We start from the raw sequence: 17,377 nt of genomic DNA, 5'->3' as shown, positions 1-17,377 counted from the left end.
GTTATGGCATTTCATAAAGGTACATAATGATACATAATGAAATGTGGATTCCAGCACAACCCTCAGGGTACAGGTGTAAAAGAATTTATTTAGCATAAATAGCACATAAACAGAAATGTAGTTGATGCTTATATTAATCAATCTATTAAAAAAAATCTTCACTTTGAATTTCCACAGAGAACTCTAACTTAGATGCTCTTTCTAACTCGAGAGCAAACTGTTGCACCCGTAATAATTCTGTGGTATTTTTTCACATATAACTGTCTTTATACCTGGAGCAGTGGACTAACATGACGACTATTTACAATCAAGGCAACATAAAGCTGGGTTGTTAGTTTCATTAATGTTTTTGTTGGTTCATAATCTGGTCTTGTCTGAATATTCAACTAGTCTGAGTCTGGATGCAATTTATGCCACATGGCTATGCTACACTCCTTATCTTTATGTCTAACCCCCTGTCATTTTCCTCATTTACTGAAGACCCTGCTTCATGTCCCAGTCTTCCTCTCCACCCAAACCCTGCCATGGTTATAACCAACAGGGACTGTCAAAGAGATAGTATGACCAACCCCCAATGGATTTATGGCTTAGAACTGGCAGAAGACCAACTCAGTGCAACACGGTGACCAAAGTCACCTTTTGGTAACCCAAGCTTCATTATACACTTGTTGCAATACACTAGGAGACTAAAGGACAACCCCTGGAGCGACGCTCAGAACCTGAAAGCCCGTATGAGGACACAGATTGGCTGCCAGGCTCTCACCAGAAGTCTCCAGCCCTGCATCACCAGCACCTGGGTGACTTCGGTGCCTGTGGGATGGCTCACTGGACGTGGCAGTTCTACTGACCATTTCTAGACCAACCTCTCCAGCGTCTTCTCCACTCCAGGGCCCCTCCCAATGTAATGGAAGATATGAACCCCGAGCTCAGCTGACTCTGCCCCCACGAACTCACGCTCCACTCCTTTAAGTGGGCCCCACTGTCCCCTGGTTCTCCTGTTACACCACACTCCTCTCATTCATGCTTTCTCCACATCGCTACTGTTAATACTTTTAGTCACTTTCCACGGAAGAGCTAACTTAGAGAAAATATCACATCCACCATATAAGAACTTTCTCGACTGACCAGCCTTAATGATCACCCCACCTTTTCCCCTTACTCATAAATGATCAGAAGGAATCTTGCACCTTTCATCTGAAATTAACCTGCTACTTCTGCTTGGGGTCCCATCCCCTCCTACCTGTTCAAGAACCTTGCCTTCTTGGTAACGCCTCTCCCTCTGCTCTTATCCACTGGTTCTGCTCTACTAGACCCTTTTTCTCAGCTGGTAAGAATAGGCCTTGCATCTAAGAGTTATTTCTTTGTACTTGAAACACCTTAAATAATGTTTCTATGCTAACTTTTTCTATTTCTTCATCTCCCTTGCTTCTGCAAGTCAGTGAAATCTGGATTCTCTGTATCATTCATTTAGCCAGTCAACAGGTATTGACTGACAGCTGACTATGCATGAGGCACTGTTCCAGGTGCTGGAACACAGCAGTTAATGAGACACACATTCCCAGTCATCTAGAATATTATGAGAGATCCCTTTCAGACACCACAGAAACCATTTTCATTTTCTTCAAGACATACCAAACTCTCTAGTATCCTTTTTATACAATTATCATTTGCCTAATAAATCTCAGAAACGAATTTATGTATATATATTCATCTTATCTTCTGAAAAAAAATAATTTAAATAGTTCCAGGCAAGAGGGACAAGTAATCAAGTTGAGTGGCTTTACCCCATATAACTTGTGACTACAATTTCTTATATTAAACAGCACAACCAACTCTGATCTTTAAGAAGATACATTAGAACTCACTGAGAAATCAAAATAAAGATAATAATAAAGAAGACAGCATGGTAACAGTTCATTCTGCTCACTGTGAACACGCTCCGGTTTTATTTTTCCAAGGCACCTTGACCAAACTATTACTTACATGAAATTGAAGAATTTGAGATGATCCCCCTGTTGAACCCTATCATATATCTGTTCTAACCACCACCATTCCTGACTGACAACTCACAAGGCCACTATCATACACCCTCAGGGCTGTTGTGACCTCATATCAGAGATTCAACAATTTACATGAAAGCTGCCTGTGCATTTGGAAGGGCAGTGGCCTTGTGGAACTGCGACAGCTCTGGCTTCAAACATGTCTTGCTTATGTTGTAGTTCAGATTTGCCGTTTGTTTACTGGATGCCCACGTTTATACGTGAAAATGATAGAGAAGGATGGAAGGTCAGGTCGATCGCCATCCATCTGCACACACAGAGGGCAGTGTCCTCTTCACCATCCAAGTCTACAACTATAATTCTGATTCCTAAAACTTTCTAGGTTACATATTTCCCACACACAAGGTTCTTTTGTTTCCATTGCTGTCTTCTTCTTTGCCGTTGTTCCAGGCGTGGCCATAGCTGCAATGAGACAGGTGACCTGAAGAATGCTGGTGGACCCCTCGTAACCAACTAGAGAGTCATGATATGATTGTAAACCAGGATGTGTAGATGCACATTATAAATTGTAGGTAACTGAGAGTCAGCTTCATATAAAATTTATCCTCTATTTGCCAAGGACTGATGGGGCAGGTGGCGTGATCTAGTGCATGGAGGACTAATTGGGAGTCAAGAGACCCAGATTCCATTCTGAGTTCCAGGATAGCTGTTCTCTGTGATTCAGAGCAATTCACCACCTGACTGTATTTCAATTGTCCTCCCTGTAAATTGGATATAGCACTTATCACCTACAGCCCCCCACAGAATTTGAGGATCCCAGTGAGTTATTGCCTGTAGAGTGATTTGCACTTCTGAGGAAAAAGAAGTCCACACTTCAAGTTAAAAATACTTTAATTTAAACAAAATGAACAACTCCAGCACTATCATATCATCATCCTGCAAAACAACAAAGTGTGAATTTTAGAAGCATAGGGGCTTTTGTTCAAGGAAATAAGTAATTAAAGGCACAGATGGGATGATGAGTTTATTTTCTACTCTAAATAAATGTCAGAATGGTAGTCGCTTGGTGCTCAGGAATTCCAGAGCATCAAGGTCAGTGGCAACCCTGTGAAAGTTTAAAATGTCCAAGATCTGTGAAGGATCCCACTGGTAACAGAAATGTCATTTCCAAGCTGAGATATCCCAAATAGCCCGATACGCAAAATATTTGGCAGACATCTGCTGTGCATATGATCAGATGGCAAAAATCTATCACTTCCTTTCAGGGGCTCCATCCTCTCCCTTGATCGACAAACTGAGGTTAAAGCCATTTAAGCATCTCTGTGACTCCGCATAGCAAACGCCAAGGAAGTCACTGCAACCTGGTGCAGTGACACACAGGAAACACAGTCACATGAAGAAGGTTCTCTGAAGTAGTAGATGGGGAAACTTTCCAAATACCAATCAACACAAGAAAAGGCACAAGGGCGAAGGAAATGAAGGTCTTGTTCTGGGACTACAGTGTAAACAAATTTGGCTTTGTTTCTTGCCAAATAGGCTGGGTAAGCAGGGCTAACATAGTCAGAAGATTAGATAGTAGAAATCACAAGGAACTTTTTAGGTTAATCTGTGGCGATATCTTTTCATATTCTATTTGTAAGTGTGTGTGTTACTTGATCAGCTCAAAATGCTTACGCTCTAGATATGGAGAATGCATGAAAACAAGGGTTGCTGCAATTTCACTCAGATATTGGGTTGGCCAAAAAGTTTGTTTGCTTTTTTACCATAAGATGGCTCTAATAGTGCTCAGTTGTCTTTAATTTCATTCAAAACAATTGTGTTGGACTGTATTGTGACAGCTGTCATACCAGCGTGCACTTAAAAACAACTCATCAAAATTGGTGAGTTTTGTTTTGTTTTATTTTTTTTGTTTCTTTTTTTATTATATTTTAATCATTGTTCAAATACAGTTTTCTCCTTTTTAAAATTGGTGAATTTTTGTGTAGCCATTTTAATACTGAGGATGAAGAAAATATGCAACATCTTCAGCAACATTATGCGTTATCATTTCAAGAAAGGTACAGACAAAAGTGAAACACACACAAAAAGATCGTGCAGGGCATGGAGAAGGTGCTGTGACTGATCAAACAAGTCAAAAGTGGTTTGTGAAGTTTCATGTTGGAGATTTCTCACTGGATGATACTCCACAGTTGGGTAGACCAGTTGAAGCTGATAGCAATCAAATCAAGACATTAATTGAGAACAATTAATGTTATACCACATGGGATATGGCCAACACACTCAAAATATCCATATCAATAAAGTTATTGGTGAAAATGAAAAACGTGTCTTTTATTTTATGGGAAAAAACATATGGACATTTTGGTCAACCCCATACATCACTTACTGCCTTGGGTGTCTTCAGGCTCTCTATCCAAATAAAGCCCATAGGGGAGCCAGCAGGATTTTAGCTGCACCAGCTTGCCTTACCGAGTCGGCCATTCTAATCACACTGTTCGCTTTAGTAATGCTTTTAACTTGTTGCCCCATCACTGTGTTCAATTGGAAAGCAAGAATTAACATACTGTAAATTAATTACTCTATTTAACATTTTATTGTTCACATTTATTATTTATTTAAAAATTAAACAAATCATATAATTGACTTAAAATCCCACATTGAAGTGATGGAATAATCAGAAACTAAAACCCCTTGTTAGGAGAAAACATGTCATTTCCATCTTTGTGGTTTTTGCCTGTCAGTAACCTTTCCAGACACCCCAGGGATAGTCATAGCTATCTATTATCAGCAATAGTCATCAGCAATAGTACTTTATTAGGAACTTTCCATTAAAAAATAAAATTTAATTTTTTAAAAAAATGTTATGAGATGAGTACTATTAAAACTATCTTACAAATGAGTAAACCGAGGTTTGGAGTGAGTAATAGACAAATTATCTGACTTTATGCAACTTTCAATGTGACTTTGTCACATGCCCTTAAGTAGAGTCTATTTCTTTGTACTGTGATTTTTGGGCTTGGCCAAGTGATTTTATTTGGTCCATAGAATTGTAGCAAATTAGATGTCAGCAGAAGATAGAAAGATGGTTAATCAATCAAGGGAAAGGAAGTCCCAGTGCACAAGCACTATTGGATCACTGAGACCTTCATGTGAATGAGCCCAAGCTACTGCTGGAGAGTCACCTACAAGAGAAGCGGGCTCACTGCCCCATAGCCCGGTGACTGCTAGTTCTAGGAAAAGGCCTTCCTGGACTCTTGAATGGATACACAAATTAGAGAAATGCACAAATCTGTTTCATCCATGGTGATACACAAAGTAATGTGTGTGAGTCTCAAATGCATAACGCTAAGTGAAAGAAGCCAGACCCAAACTGCCCCTTGCTATAAATTCCATTTATAAGCCATTCTAGAAAAGGGTATAGAGGCAGAGAACATATCAGTTGTTGGCAGAGGTTAGGGTATGAAAAGTTTTGACAACAAAGGGACCACAAGGGGGGAATTTGGAGGGATAATAGAACTACTCTGTTTATTGTGGCTTTTGGCTATATGAGACATGCATTTGTCAAAATTCACAGAACTGTAACCAAAAGAGGGTGAATTTTATTGCATGTAAACTGAAACTAAACTTTAGAAACCCTCCCTCTCCCTCAACTGTGGAATTGTGCTGTATTGCTGGAGTTAAAGTTAGAAGGAACTGCATTATTTAGGTTCTGGATCTGCACTTACTATCTGAGTGATTTAAGTAAATATCATAATGTCTCTAAGCCTCGGTTTATAACACGTAAATGGAAATAATAATACCCACCTTAGGCTTCCATGTTTCTTCCATGAAATGAGGCAGTAATACTCTCCAGAGGTATAGCAGAGAGTCAAATGAGATAATGTGTGTAGGGGGCCCAGCACAGAGTAAGTACTCAACACAGGGAAATGGTGATGTGAGATGCTCATGCCGATGATCGCTATAATGATGATGGAAATAATGATCTCCATTAGAAGAGCACTATTTGGGGAGAATGTATGGCTCTAGAAAACTACTAGGATTCTCAGAATTCTGATTCTAAATACACACTGTGTCCTATATCCTCCTATAAGGCTCTGTATCCCATAGAGATTTTCAACAAACGGAGGCTTCCAACATGAATGAACTCAGCAGATATACAGTAGGCACCTACTATGTACAAAACACTGTCAAACAGGTGTTCTATGTAGTAACCACATTCATAATTTCTAAAAGTCTCTTACAACAAAGTACAATGCTATTTGACAGATCTCTAACTTATCCTTGATGCAGGAGGTCCCCCTGTAACCCTGCTTGTTGCTGCCTCTGAGATTATACTTTGGGATCCTTAGCTTCTGAGACTTAAAGTTACATAGAATTTTATAGTTTTTGCATCTCTAATTATAGCTTTTTAATGAAATTTACTTATTTTATTTTGGTTTCCTTGCCTACATCAAATCCTTGGAATTAAGAAGACCATGTGGAGTCACTGAATCTTTAAATGACAGATGATCAAAACACTAAACATGGCTCCGAGTCATCCCTGAATGCAGACACAGAGTTCTAAGAGACAGAGGGAAGTCCTTCACTGGTGAGGGCAAGAAGGGGTCTCCAGCTTCCACATCCTCCCTAACTGAAGAGCTACTTAGCTTAGAATGGACAAATTTTAACCAGAAATTAGAAGAGGGAAAGAGCCACCTGCACATGAAGATTAGTAAGAATTTTATAAATATATTCATATCTTAGAGAGAACTCATGAATGTATACATATAAATGAATATATACATAAATGAATATACATACATACGCACATATACATATACATTCGTACTAACCAAATATATTGGAAAGAGCACTGCACTGGGAGTCAGGAGAACTGGGTTCTACTCCTGGTGGCAGATCCAAGTCTGGTATTCCATCTATTCTGAGGGCCCTAGACTTGAGTGGGTGCATTTAATTCAACTACATACCTGCCATTTACCTACTTTGCAGCAGACATAGGGAGACAATGTACCTTTATTGGAAAATGACACCTTTTTCCTTGTTCTATTTAATTTATAAAGTTTTAAAAATATAAATAAAGCACCATCCTAGTAAAACAGTCATTTCTAAACCTAAAAGATTCGGCATTTGACTCCTGGGGTTAGAGAATGAAATAGTAAAAGAATATTCTTGGGTAAAGCCGTCTCAAGCACCTTAAAGCTTTAGGTAAAGAGTAAAACCTTGCTTGAATTTGATTGGCAAGATAAAAATGTCCTGGTGAATAGGGAAAAAGTGATTCTCAGTATGCTTAAAGGTTCTCACACAAATGAAAAGTCAGTAACAATTTTAACCCCAGGAAAAACTGTCAATGCCAAGGGGGAAAAAAAGCAAACTCATTGAAGTTCTAAATATTCAGAAATAATAAAGGGTCTGAGAAAGTATGAAAATAGTACCCTAGTCACCTTTATAATTCTAGAAAATGTAATATGAAATAAAGCATAGTTAATTTATGTTTTTAATTGCAAAAGCAAGTAACTGATATTTTAAAAAACTGGGATACTCAAGAGTAGATCACAATGGGATTTTCAATTGGCCCCATAAGAAGTAAATTATAAAGTTCCTCTAGGTGCCTCATAGAAAAAAGAAAAATCTATTCCCTTTTGTTCTTTATTGACATAATAGTTCTTCGGAACAGCTCACAACTGAGTTTGTTTCACACATGAACATTTGACGCAGCTCACCTGTTGTGATCTGTTTAAGTGCTCACATTCTCAGTAACAGCTGCAGGTTGCCAAAGCCACAGCTTTCACAAGGTTTTAAAATAATTGAGGGAGCTTTTCCTTTGTTTTGCTCTCACTTCATTTCACTTGAACGTCAAGTAGAATGTACTCAAGTTTGGAAATTCAGGGATTGCTTATAGAAGCTTGCTTATCTCACAGAATTTCAGACTGCTTTTCCTACCTGTTTCTTGTGACATGGCTTTGCTAAGAACTAGCACAGAAGCTGCTCAGCCCCGCCCACTGTCACCTCTGTCCTAGCCCCAACACCAAAACACACTGGGCAGCTGGCATAGTGAAGCCCTGGGTGCTCAAGACTATGCTGGCAAGTGGGGCATGCACCTGCTAGATTGTCGGATAAGCCAGGAGATGTTGACATTCCTAGAATGTGCCAGGCCATATTCCCATTGTCACTTGATAGGAGAAAGAGGTGGAAAAGCTCGTTATTGAAAGTGGTAACCAAGGGAAATATAAACTATACTTAGGGAAAAACAGAAAAGTCTAGAGGTTGAAGTGCCCATCTTGGTTATCCCACTGAAGCATGAGAGTGAGTTCAATTTTATCTTTGCACTTTGGAAAGTGCAAAATATTAATTTAAAATTTCTTCATTACATCCTAGCTTGTATTAAAGATTATATAGTCTACTTTTCATTTCTCAGACAGAAGTCTACCAATTTTTTTTCAAACAAAAATATTTTATTGTGTTTTTAAACCATGTTAACATGCTAGTTATCAAACTATTTTACCAATTCATGTTACTATTTAACAACCTTAGCTGCCAAGGTATTTTTCCTAAGTATAATTAATTGCCTCAGACAGTGAGATATAATGGCAGGGAGATCTACACAGACTCAAGTCCCAGCAATATGGACGAAATCAACTGATGAGCCCGCCTGCATCTCATTACTCTCATCTATAACATGAGAATGTCTGCTGGAGGAGAGAACCCAGGTACCAGCTCCTAGTAAAGAAATGCAGGTCATTTCTACCCACGCTGCAGTCACAGTCGATTACTTTGCGTTTTCTGCTCCTTAAAGGCAGTGATACAGAATAACACATTAATGCCCTGCATGGACCGGAAAATGCCACCCTTTTTGGCCTCTCCCTTTTGATCCTTTCTATTGCATATGTAGGTGCAGAGCCCATTAAAAATTAAAATGACAATGTGCTTAATAATTGAAAAGAAATTTTAAAGGAAACAGCTGTGACTCTGAAAATGGTTCTGAGAAATAAAGCATTGAAAAGAAAAAATAAGTCTGTAATAATTTTTAAAAGTATAAACAAGGGAATTTGGAAGGTTCATTTTGAGAAGAGAATAAAGAGTAGAGAAAATGTGTTTTTGTTAGGAAACTGCATTTGTGTGGAAGGGGGTGGTATGAGAGACAGACACAGAGAATTATTTTTTTAAAAAAGAAAAGTGTACATGTGTTCAGCAACCAACATTTTTCCATTGTAAAAATAAAAATCCCACCCTAATTAAATGCTAATTAGGTAGTAAGTAAAATGTGGTTTTATCCTACTGTTAATTTTCCATTACATTAACCTTCTCATCAAAACCTATATTTACGCACTGAAGTTTTCTGAAGATAAAACTTCATGAAAACAGTTCAGAATACTTTAGCTACATAAAGGTAGGTCTTCCTACAGAATTATTATTTTGTGCTCTATAAAAAAATCAAAATATACATATAATAAAACAAAATAAAATATATATGAAAATTAAGTATAAAAGTACCCGCTGTGACTTCAGCAAGTATCTATCTTCCATAAAGATATCAGCCTTGTTAGGAGACTAGGTTTAGATATGAGTTTACCAATATTTAGAGAAAAATGTTTTATATGTTGTTGAAATTACCTTAGAACTTCATAAAAAATGCCCTTTTACTTTGAATAAAGTCTAAACATATTAGATTTTAAATGGTCCCTCTTATCCTTCCATATATGATTTCTGACTTGCCTTTCAGCTTCTGGAAAATAAAGAACTTTCGCCATCTTTGTATTTCATCACCTAGCAGGAGCTTGGTTCACAGTTGCTACTCGATAAGTATGTCACAACCAAAAGGCCCCGCAGGGTTACTCACCTTTATCCAGTACAAATGGTGCCTTTCTCCCCGACATTTATGCTCTTAAGTTTTGTCAACCATTTTTCTCCACCATTTCAATTCAATCTGTTTTTAAGCATGAACTCAAATACCAGCTCCCTCACGAAGATGACCACTGGAACCTTTCCTAGGGGTCTACTGACTACACTGATGCTGTAGGAAAGAAATGTCACAGTGAGGTCATGAATATGGTCATGAAATGTCACAACAGTGCAGGAATGGCAGGGCCCCTCCGTTAGGATGCTCACGGCAACCCTGGCTGGCTGCATGAGTCTGGAGCAAGACTGAGAGGCAGTTAGCACAACTTTTCATTTGGAAGCACAAGTGCACTCGTTCAGTCCACAGGGCAGACTCCATGGGGGCATAACAGAGGGGCCGGGGTACAGGGTGGCCTCAGACAATGGTGGGCACCCGCAAATTCTGAGAAAGTATCACTTCAGAGTCTATCACTGAAAATCTGGTTTTCAAGGGTGGGGATTATAGTACAGTAAATCCTCACTTAACACCTTTGATACATTCAGCTACTTTAAGTGAAAGGACCTATAATAAAACCAGTTTTCCCATGAGCTAAATGATTTAAACAATTGTTAAGTTCCTATGGCATTCTAAAACGCCATTCCTTGAGGATCTGCTGCACCTGGGAACACAGGTGGACTAGAGGCAGCATCAAGGCGTGACAAGCGAGGAATGAACCAGGTGCAGATGTACAAGTCGGGCCTGAACTTTTAGAAAGCTCCCATTGAACAAGATGCAGTCACAGCAAAAACACTAAAGGATTTAGGCCTTTCTACACAGACCATTTCTAAATTCCACATTGGAGGTTAGTTGTTAAAATCCCACTTATACCTCACTGCATTTCACGTGCATGGAGCATCTACAAACCTAGAAGGAACACTTAGATTAAAGAAGGATGGGACAGAGCGGACTGCTTCTGCTGCTTCTTTGACAGGGAAGTTCTCAGTGCCCAGCGTTCTGCTCTCGCACAGCTCTCCACACAGCTGTGGTTCTTTGCCAGTGATGTTTGCATTTTATTTATGCGAGTTTTATTACTGGCTGACTGTCAGCACCACGAGGGCAGGCATTGTGTCTGCCGCTCTTTGCTTTGTTTCCAGCGCCTGTTGTGCCCCCTCCCCCCCAGGGTGGGAACCCCATGCGAGGACTTACACAAACGTGATGTCAAAGGGAGGGTGGGTCGGAGCAACTGCATACAGAAATGACACAGGACGGGGACACTAAGACATATGGGCTGAAGGTCTGTCTGAAGCAAATGCTAAGAATTTGTTGTTGTCACACTATCTTTTTTTTCTGGTGTTTTAAGTCGGCATGTGAGTTAAGCATTTTATTTTACAGTAATATTTTGGAAATTGAGAGTGGCTTTATTTTCTTTATCAGAATCTCCTAGGTTTACGGTTTTAACTTGATATATAACACAGATAAAGAACAATGGACAAATCATAAGCATATAGCTCAATGAATTTTTTGGTCATTGAGAGTGATAATTTCTTCTAATCTTATTTATTTTTACTTTTTTATTGAGTTAAGCCTTTTAACACTATAAAAAACTCTTTCTGAAACTGTTGGTCTACATTCCAAGTAGCTTGTCCAGGCAGTTGAATACGTTCTGGATAGATTTTGCTTTTGAAATTCTACCCTTGGGCTCTTTAATGCGTAAATCAGGTAGGAGCGTTGACTTTTAACATTCCTGAATGGAGCACTATTATCTATTCTAAGGATCAAAAAACGAAGGAAGATCAGAATGGCAGGATAAAGGACGTGTGGGCTCAAGGCTGCTAAGTGGCCTGGACAGTGTCTGAATCACTTTGACCCCCAAGTTTGAGTTCTCGCCACGGCACACTGCCGGGGGTCATTGTGATGGCGTGTGGCTCACACCTGCTCATTTTCAGGGCGTGCCAGCTGTGGGTTTCAAACACGTTTTCAAAGGCAAAAGCAGCAGCACTTATCAGTGCTTACACACAGCATTTGTACTGTACTTCACAGCGTTCGCAAACCCGATACGATTGATCTTCACGGCGCCTGAGGGACACAGGCCGGATCACACCGCCCAGTGTTGCTGGTGAGCCATTTTAATCTCAGCTGAAATGACTCACTTATGATCAAGCAGCTGATGGGTGAAGAGCCTGTTTGGTTAATTTAAAACATGTAAGATCGACTTTGAATTCAACATTGAGAATCATCAATTGTTTCAAATAATGTATCTTGGTTAAAGGGGTATGGAATATTTGAAATGGGGTATGGAGAACAGGGTATTTACACGTAAGAAACACTAAAAATGGAATACTTAAAGGACTAACAACCCACAGAAAGGGAGCAAAAATTGTACAAATGCTGCCACGAAACTGTGCAGCTCTCTTCATGTGCATGTGGGTGCTGGTGCTGATTATGTTTCCTGATGGTCAATGTCCTGTGTTCTAATGCTCCACCCATTCCACATAAATCAGTAAGCAGATAGTAATGTTGTACCATTGCTGACTAAAGACAGGTTAACACTTTCATTTCAACACACATTTGTTTGAGTTTCCACTAACTTGGGCTTTGCCAGACTCCCTTCAGCTCTCCAATCCTACTTCCCATTCCCACCTCTAGGATGGCTTAATTTGCCAAAATTTCCTTACTAGTCAAAACTGAAGCTATGAAGTAAAACCTTGGAAGCTGACCGCATCAGTGTGTAATTTGCCACTAAGAAGTCCTCCATCCATAGTTCAAACTCACAGTGAAAAACTAGCAGCAAAAAAACCACAGTAGGATCGATAACATTGACAGCTGAGTAAAGTTTAATAAAGGTGGAACAGAGAGCCCAGAAATAAACCCATGTCTCTAGGGTCAATTAATATTCAACAAAGGGGGCAGAAGCATAAAACAGAGTAAAAATAGCCTCTTCAACAAATGGTGTTGGGAGATCTGGACAGCTACACACAAAAAAAATGAAACTCAACCGGCAACTTACACCACACACAAAAATAAACTCAAGATGGATAAAAGACTTAAATATAAGTCATGATACCATAAAAAGTCCTAGAGTCCCAGAAAAATCTCTGATATTCCATGCAGCACTATTTTCACTGATAAGTCCCCTTAGAGCAAGGGACATAGAGGAAGAATAAACAAATGGGAGTTCATCAAAATAAAAAGCTTTTGCACAGCTAAAGAAAATATCAGCAAAATGAAAAGGAAACCAACCATATGGGGAAATATATTTGCCAATGATGCTTCAGACAAAGGTTTGATCTCCAAAATATATAAAGAACTCACACAGCTCTACTTCAGAAAGACAGACAACCCCATTAAAAAATGGGCAAAAGACCTGAACAGACACTTCTCCAGGGAGGACATACAAAGAGGCCAGAGACATATGAAAGGATGCTCATTACCACTAGCCATTAGAGAGATGCAAATTAAAACCACAATGAGATACCACTTCACACCAGTCAGAATGGCCATCATTAATAAATCAACAAATAGCAAATGCTGGCAAGGTTGTGGAGAAAAGGGAACCCTAGTGCACTGTTGGTGGGAATGCAGACTGGTGCAGCCACTGTGGGAAATGGTTTTTCCTCAAAAATTAAAAATGGAACTGCCTTTTGACCCAGCAATTCCACTACTGGGATTATACCCTAAAACTCCTGCAAAACCAATTCAAAAGAACCTATGCATCCCAATATTCATAGCAGCACAATTTACAATAGCCAAGTGTTGGAGGCAACCTAAGTGCCCATCAGAAAATGAGGGGATCAGAAAACTGTGGTATATTTACACAGAATACTACACAGCAGAAAGAAAAGAAGAAACTCCCACCCTTCCCAACAGCATGGATGGAACTGGAGAACATTATGCTAAGTGAAATAAGCCAGGTAGTGAAAGACAAATACCATATGATCTCACCTATAAGGGGAACCTAATCAACACAATAAATGAGCAAGCAAAATATGACCAGAGACACTGAATAAAGAACAAACTGACAGAAGCCAGAAGGGGTGGGGGAGGGGGATAATGGGAGAAAGAAGAGGAAGGGTTGTCAAAGAACATGTATAAAGGACCCATGGACAAAGCCAAAGGAGGGTAGGATTAAGGATGGGAGGTGGAGGTAGGTGGGGCGGGGGGTGGAATGGAGATAAATATACTTGAACAATGAAAAAAAAAAAAGGAAAAACAATAGCATCTTGGGTTAAGGGAGGCAGTGGGAAGGAATACTCTTTATTTTGCTTAAAACTGCTAAACAATCCTTTCTAGCCTGAACTCCTGAACTCTCAGGCACCAGAAGTATTGCCCTATTCCTGGGGAAACCAAAGCACAATTCAACTTCATCTGTCAGTTTAGGCTAACTAGAGTTAGGCTGCAGTTGCCAATACTAATGAATTAGACTCCACAAATGGTCTGTGTTCTAGTAGTGAAAATATTTTAGGTGGAATATTTGTGAATAGCACTAGCCAAAAGTGATTTTATTCCAAAGATGACCAATAATACCTTTCTCATTTTGAGTACTGTATCTTAAGGTTGGCTTCTGCAGTCAAGAAGTATAATTTCTACAGAGGGCAGTAGGGGTCAAGTCAACAAGTTATTGAAGTGACAATGCATACCTTTGTGATAAGAAAGTGACTCTGTAGCTGGAAGCTTGCAATTAATGACAACTCATTTCCTCAGTGCAATGCAACGTATACTGACTTGTTTTTTATTTGCTTTGCTTGCCTTGCAACCTTCCATAAAATGAGCCATTATTTCAAAACTGTAAAGGGCTGCCTGGAAACTAAACTGTAAATCTGAAATAATTCATCCAAAAGATTGCTCTAGAAGGGTTCTAAGTTTCCAGACTGGCAGAACACAATGAGACATGGAAGCAAAACAATTTAGGGTGATCTCCCCTCTTAATGGGAATAAAGGGACCCCCAAAATCTTGTAGGTAGGCAAGATTTCTCATATTTACTCTAAGAATTCTATAAGATCTTACGAAATCACATTGACTTTGAAAATAAAATAGGAAAATTTTGTATAGAAATGTTAAAAGTACAGAAAATTAGGAAATTTCCTTATCCATATTTTATTATTTAATGATAGAACATTCAACATAATACTTTATTTTTCAAAATTCATCTAAAATTTGACAGTCCTTTAGAGCAACCTCTATTTTTCCAGACCAAAAAAGGGATAATATCTGGGAAGACACTCAGTACCTCACAAACACCCTGGCATTGAACTATCATAATAAGTTCCGCCCTGACTCACTTTCTAGTGATATTTTAGAACAACCTGGAGTTACTTTCTTAATTTTCTAGAAGCAGAATTTCTTAGTCAAAGGGAGTGCATGAATTCTGCAGTTTTTATGAAATGTTTTGCTAAATTGCTTTCCAGAATTCACTTGTACTATAGCAGGTATAAGAATGTTTACATTTCTAAATAAGTGATATGAACAAGCATATAAAACTTAATTTATATCTATTAAAACTATAAGAAAATACATCCTCATTAAATAATATCCATTGCTTCAGCTATTTAATATTGAAACAAAATGTGTGATGTGAATATCCACACCCAGATAAATATCTAAAGCTACTCACTCATCTAACGACAGCTTTCTTTTCCTTCAAGCAGAAAACCACATATTTTTTTAAATATGCCATGTAAATACAGTAATACAAAGTTCAGAGAAAAATAAAGAACTAATCCTCAACTCATTAAAAAAAGAAAACCATTAAGAGAAAACAATATGCTACTCATGCGTCTAGAGAAATAGTAGCAAAAATTAATGTGTCTTGTGTATACACCTAATATTTGTTTAAATAAATATATGTATATAACCTAAAATACATTTTTTTCTTTTTCCTATTTAAGCAAATGCTCATATACATAGAGGCAAAAGACTTATCTACAGTCTTTATAAACTCCTTTTTATAATCCCCTGGGTCCCAGAGCTAATCAATATGGCATTTTTCAATTCAAGAAAATCTAATTAAAATTAAGCCATTTTGTGATGATTGGTTAAATCAGGGCTAAGTTATACCACTGACACATGTGTCTGGCATCAAACTAGAAAACAGGGAAAAAGTAAAACAGAAGAGCAATGAGATTTTGATAACATCTTGTCAAAGAAGTGAGGAGAGCCTGGTCTGCAAGAACCAAAGTGGGGGAAAGTCACTGAAGGTGATTTACCATAGAAATCAGGAGGAAATGTCCCAAACTTCTTCAGCATTCTTACTGGTGCAGAGAAAGCAGAGTAGGCTGAAATTGACGACAACAGCAAGCAACAAAATGGAGATATGTGACATAAGGAATGAATTCAAGTGTTACAGTTACTACAAAAGGCAGAAGCAAAATTAAAATCCACGTTGGAGAAGAAAAAATCAAGTTGCAGAATGTACATTGTAGAAAATAAAACCAGGAGCCTGGAGCACATTGAAAGCACTCCCAGAATTCAGAAGAGAAGCCAAAGGTAATGGAAACAAGAAAATTGTGATAAGTATGGCGAGCAGACACAGTGAGCTGACTCATGGGGTTGCATTGTCCCTGAAGAAAAAGCATTAACTGAAGTAGAGGTCATAATAGAAGAAAATGAAACTAAATTTTTATTTAAGAAATTTTAAAAATGTTCTGACTACACATAAAGTATTAATTTCATCCCCGTTGAAAAATAGAGGAATGCCACCTATATGTAGATGGATCACAAAATGGCAAGCAAAGTAAAAGTAAGTAAATAAAATCAAAGACAGATGATAGGAAGAAGAGGCAAGGAGAGACAGAAAGAGGAAGGAGGGAGGGAGGGAGAGAATTAAGAAGCAGGCTGCCTTCAAAATAGCAACAACAACAATGACAAAATTGTGTCTGGATTTGGCTTTCTGGGACATTAAAGTCAAGAGAACAGAAGCATAATGTTGACAGCTCTTTGTGGATAAGATGGCATGCAAGATGTCTGCACCATTGTTATCGGTGTGTTAAAGCAACACAAGGGTAAAGCAAGGTGTGCTATTCCTCAGGACATAACCGCATTTACGTGCTCCTGTGTACAGATGTTCCCTAAGGTTTACTGCAGCCAATCTTGAAGAGAAACAAATTCACTACTTAGAGCTCAGATAAGGCTAGAATGGTGAAGCTGCTTTTACTGGGGTTGATACTGAAAGGGAACAACTCAGCCATGTTTTGTTCAGCAGGGGTGGCTGGTCTCTGCAGAATTCCTGTAGCTTCCCCTGGACCTGCTCCACACCCACGCCCAGGAAATGAGTTTCTTAACTACATTCTTGTTCATTGTTCAAATAGAATGTTTTGCAATTTTAATTATTGTTTAATACAATAGATAGTGTTGGATGTTCCCGTCTCAGCAATGTCCCTTAACTAAATGACACTGAACAAGGTGCTAGGAGAATTGCTAATCAAAAAGCTGCTTTTTCCCCTTTCACAAGAGCCAGACTGTCACAGCAATCAACACTGTCAGTACTTAAGAAATCATTTGTGTTCAAATCTGAAGTCTACTAAATGGCATATGCCATTTTTCTTTTATAGTGAGGGATAATAA

At 38.7% G+C, this 17,377-nt stretch overlaps 1 protein-coding gene across 3 annotated transcripts in view; it reads right to left on the bottom strand.

The window, feature by feature from the left end:
• The window catches only part of NKAIN3 (sodium/potassium transporting ATPase interacting 3), a 536,750-nt gene that overhangs the window by 415,314 nt on the left and 104,059 nt on the right, over nucleotides 1-17,377 (bottom strand). The gene's annotated exons all lie outside the window — the stretch shown is intronic.

The sequence above is a fragment of the Phyllostomus discolor genome, chromosome 7 (genome assembly GCF_004126475.2).
Source record: "Phyllostomus discolor isolate MPI-MPIP mPhyDis1 chromosome 7, mPhyDis1.pri.v3, whole genome shotgun sequence".
Classification (NCBI taxonomy): domain Eukaryota; kingdom Metazoa; phylum Chordata; class Mammalia; order Chiroptera; family Phyllostomidae; genus Phyllostomus; species Phyllostomus discolor.
This window is presented reverse-complemented; position numbering and strand designations above follow the sequence as displayed.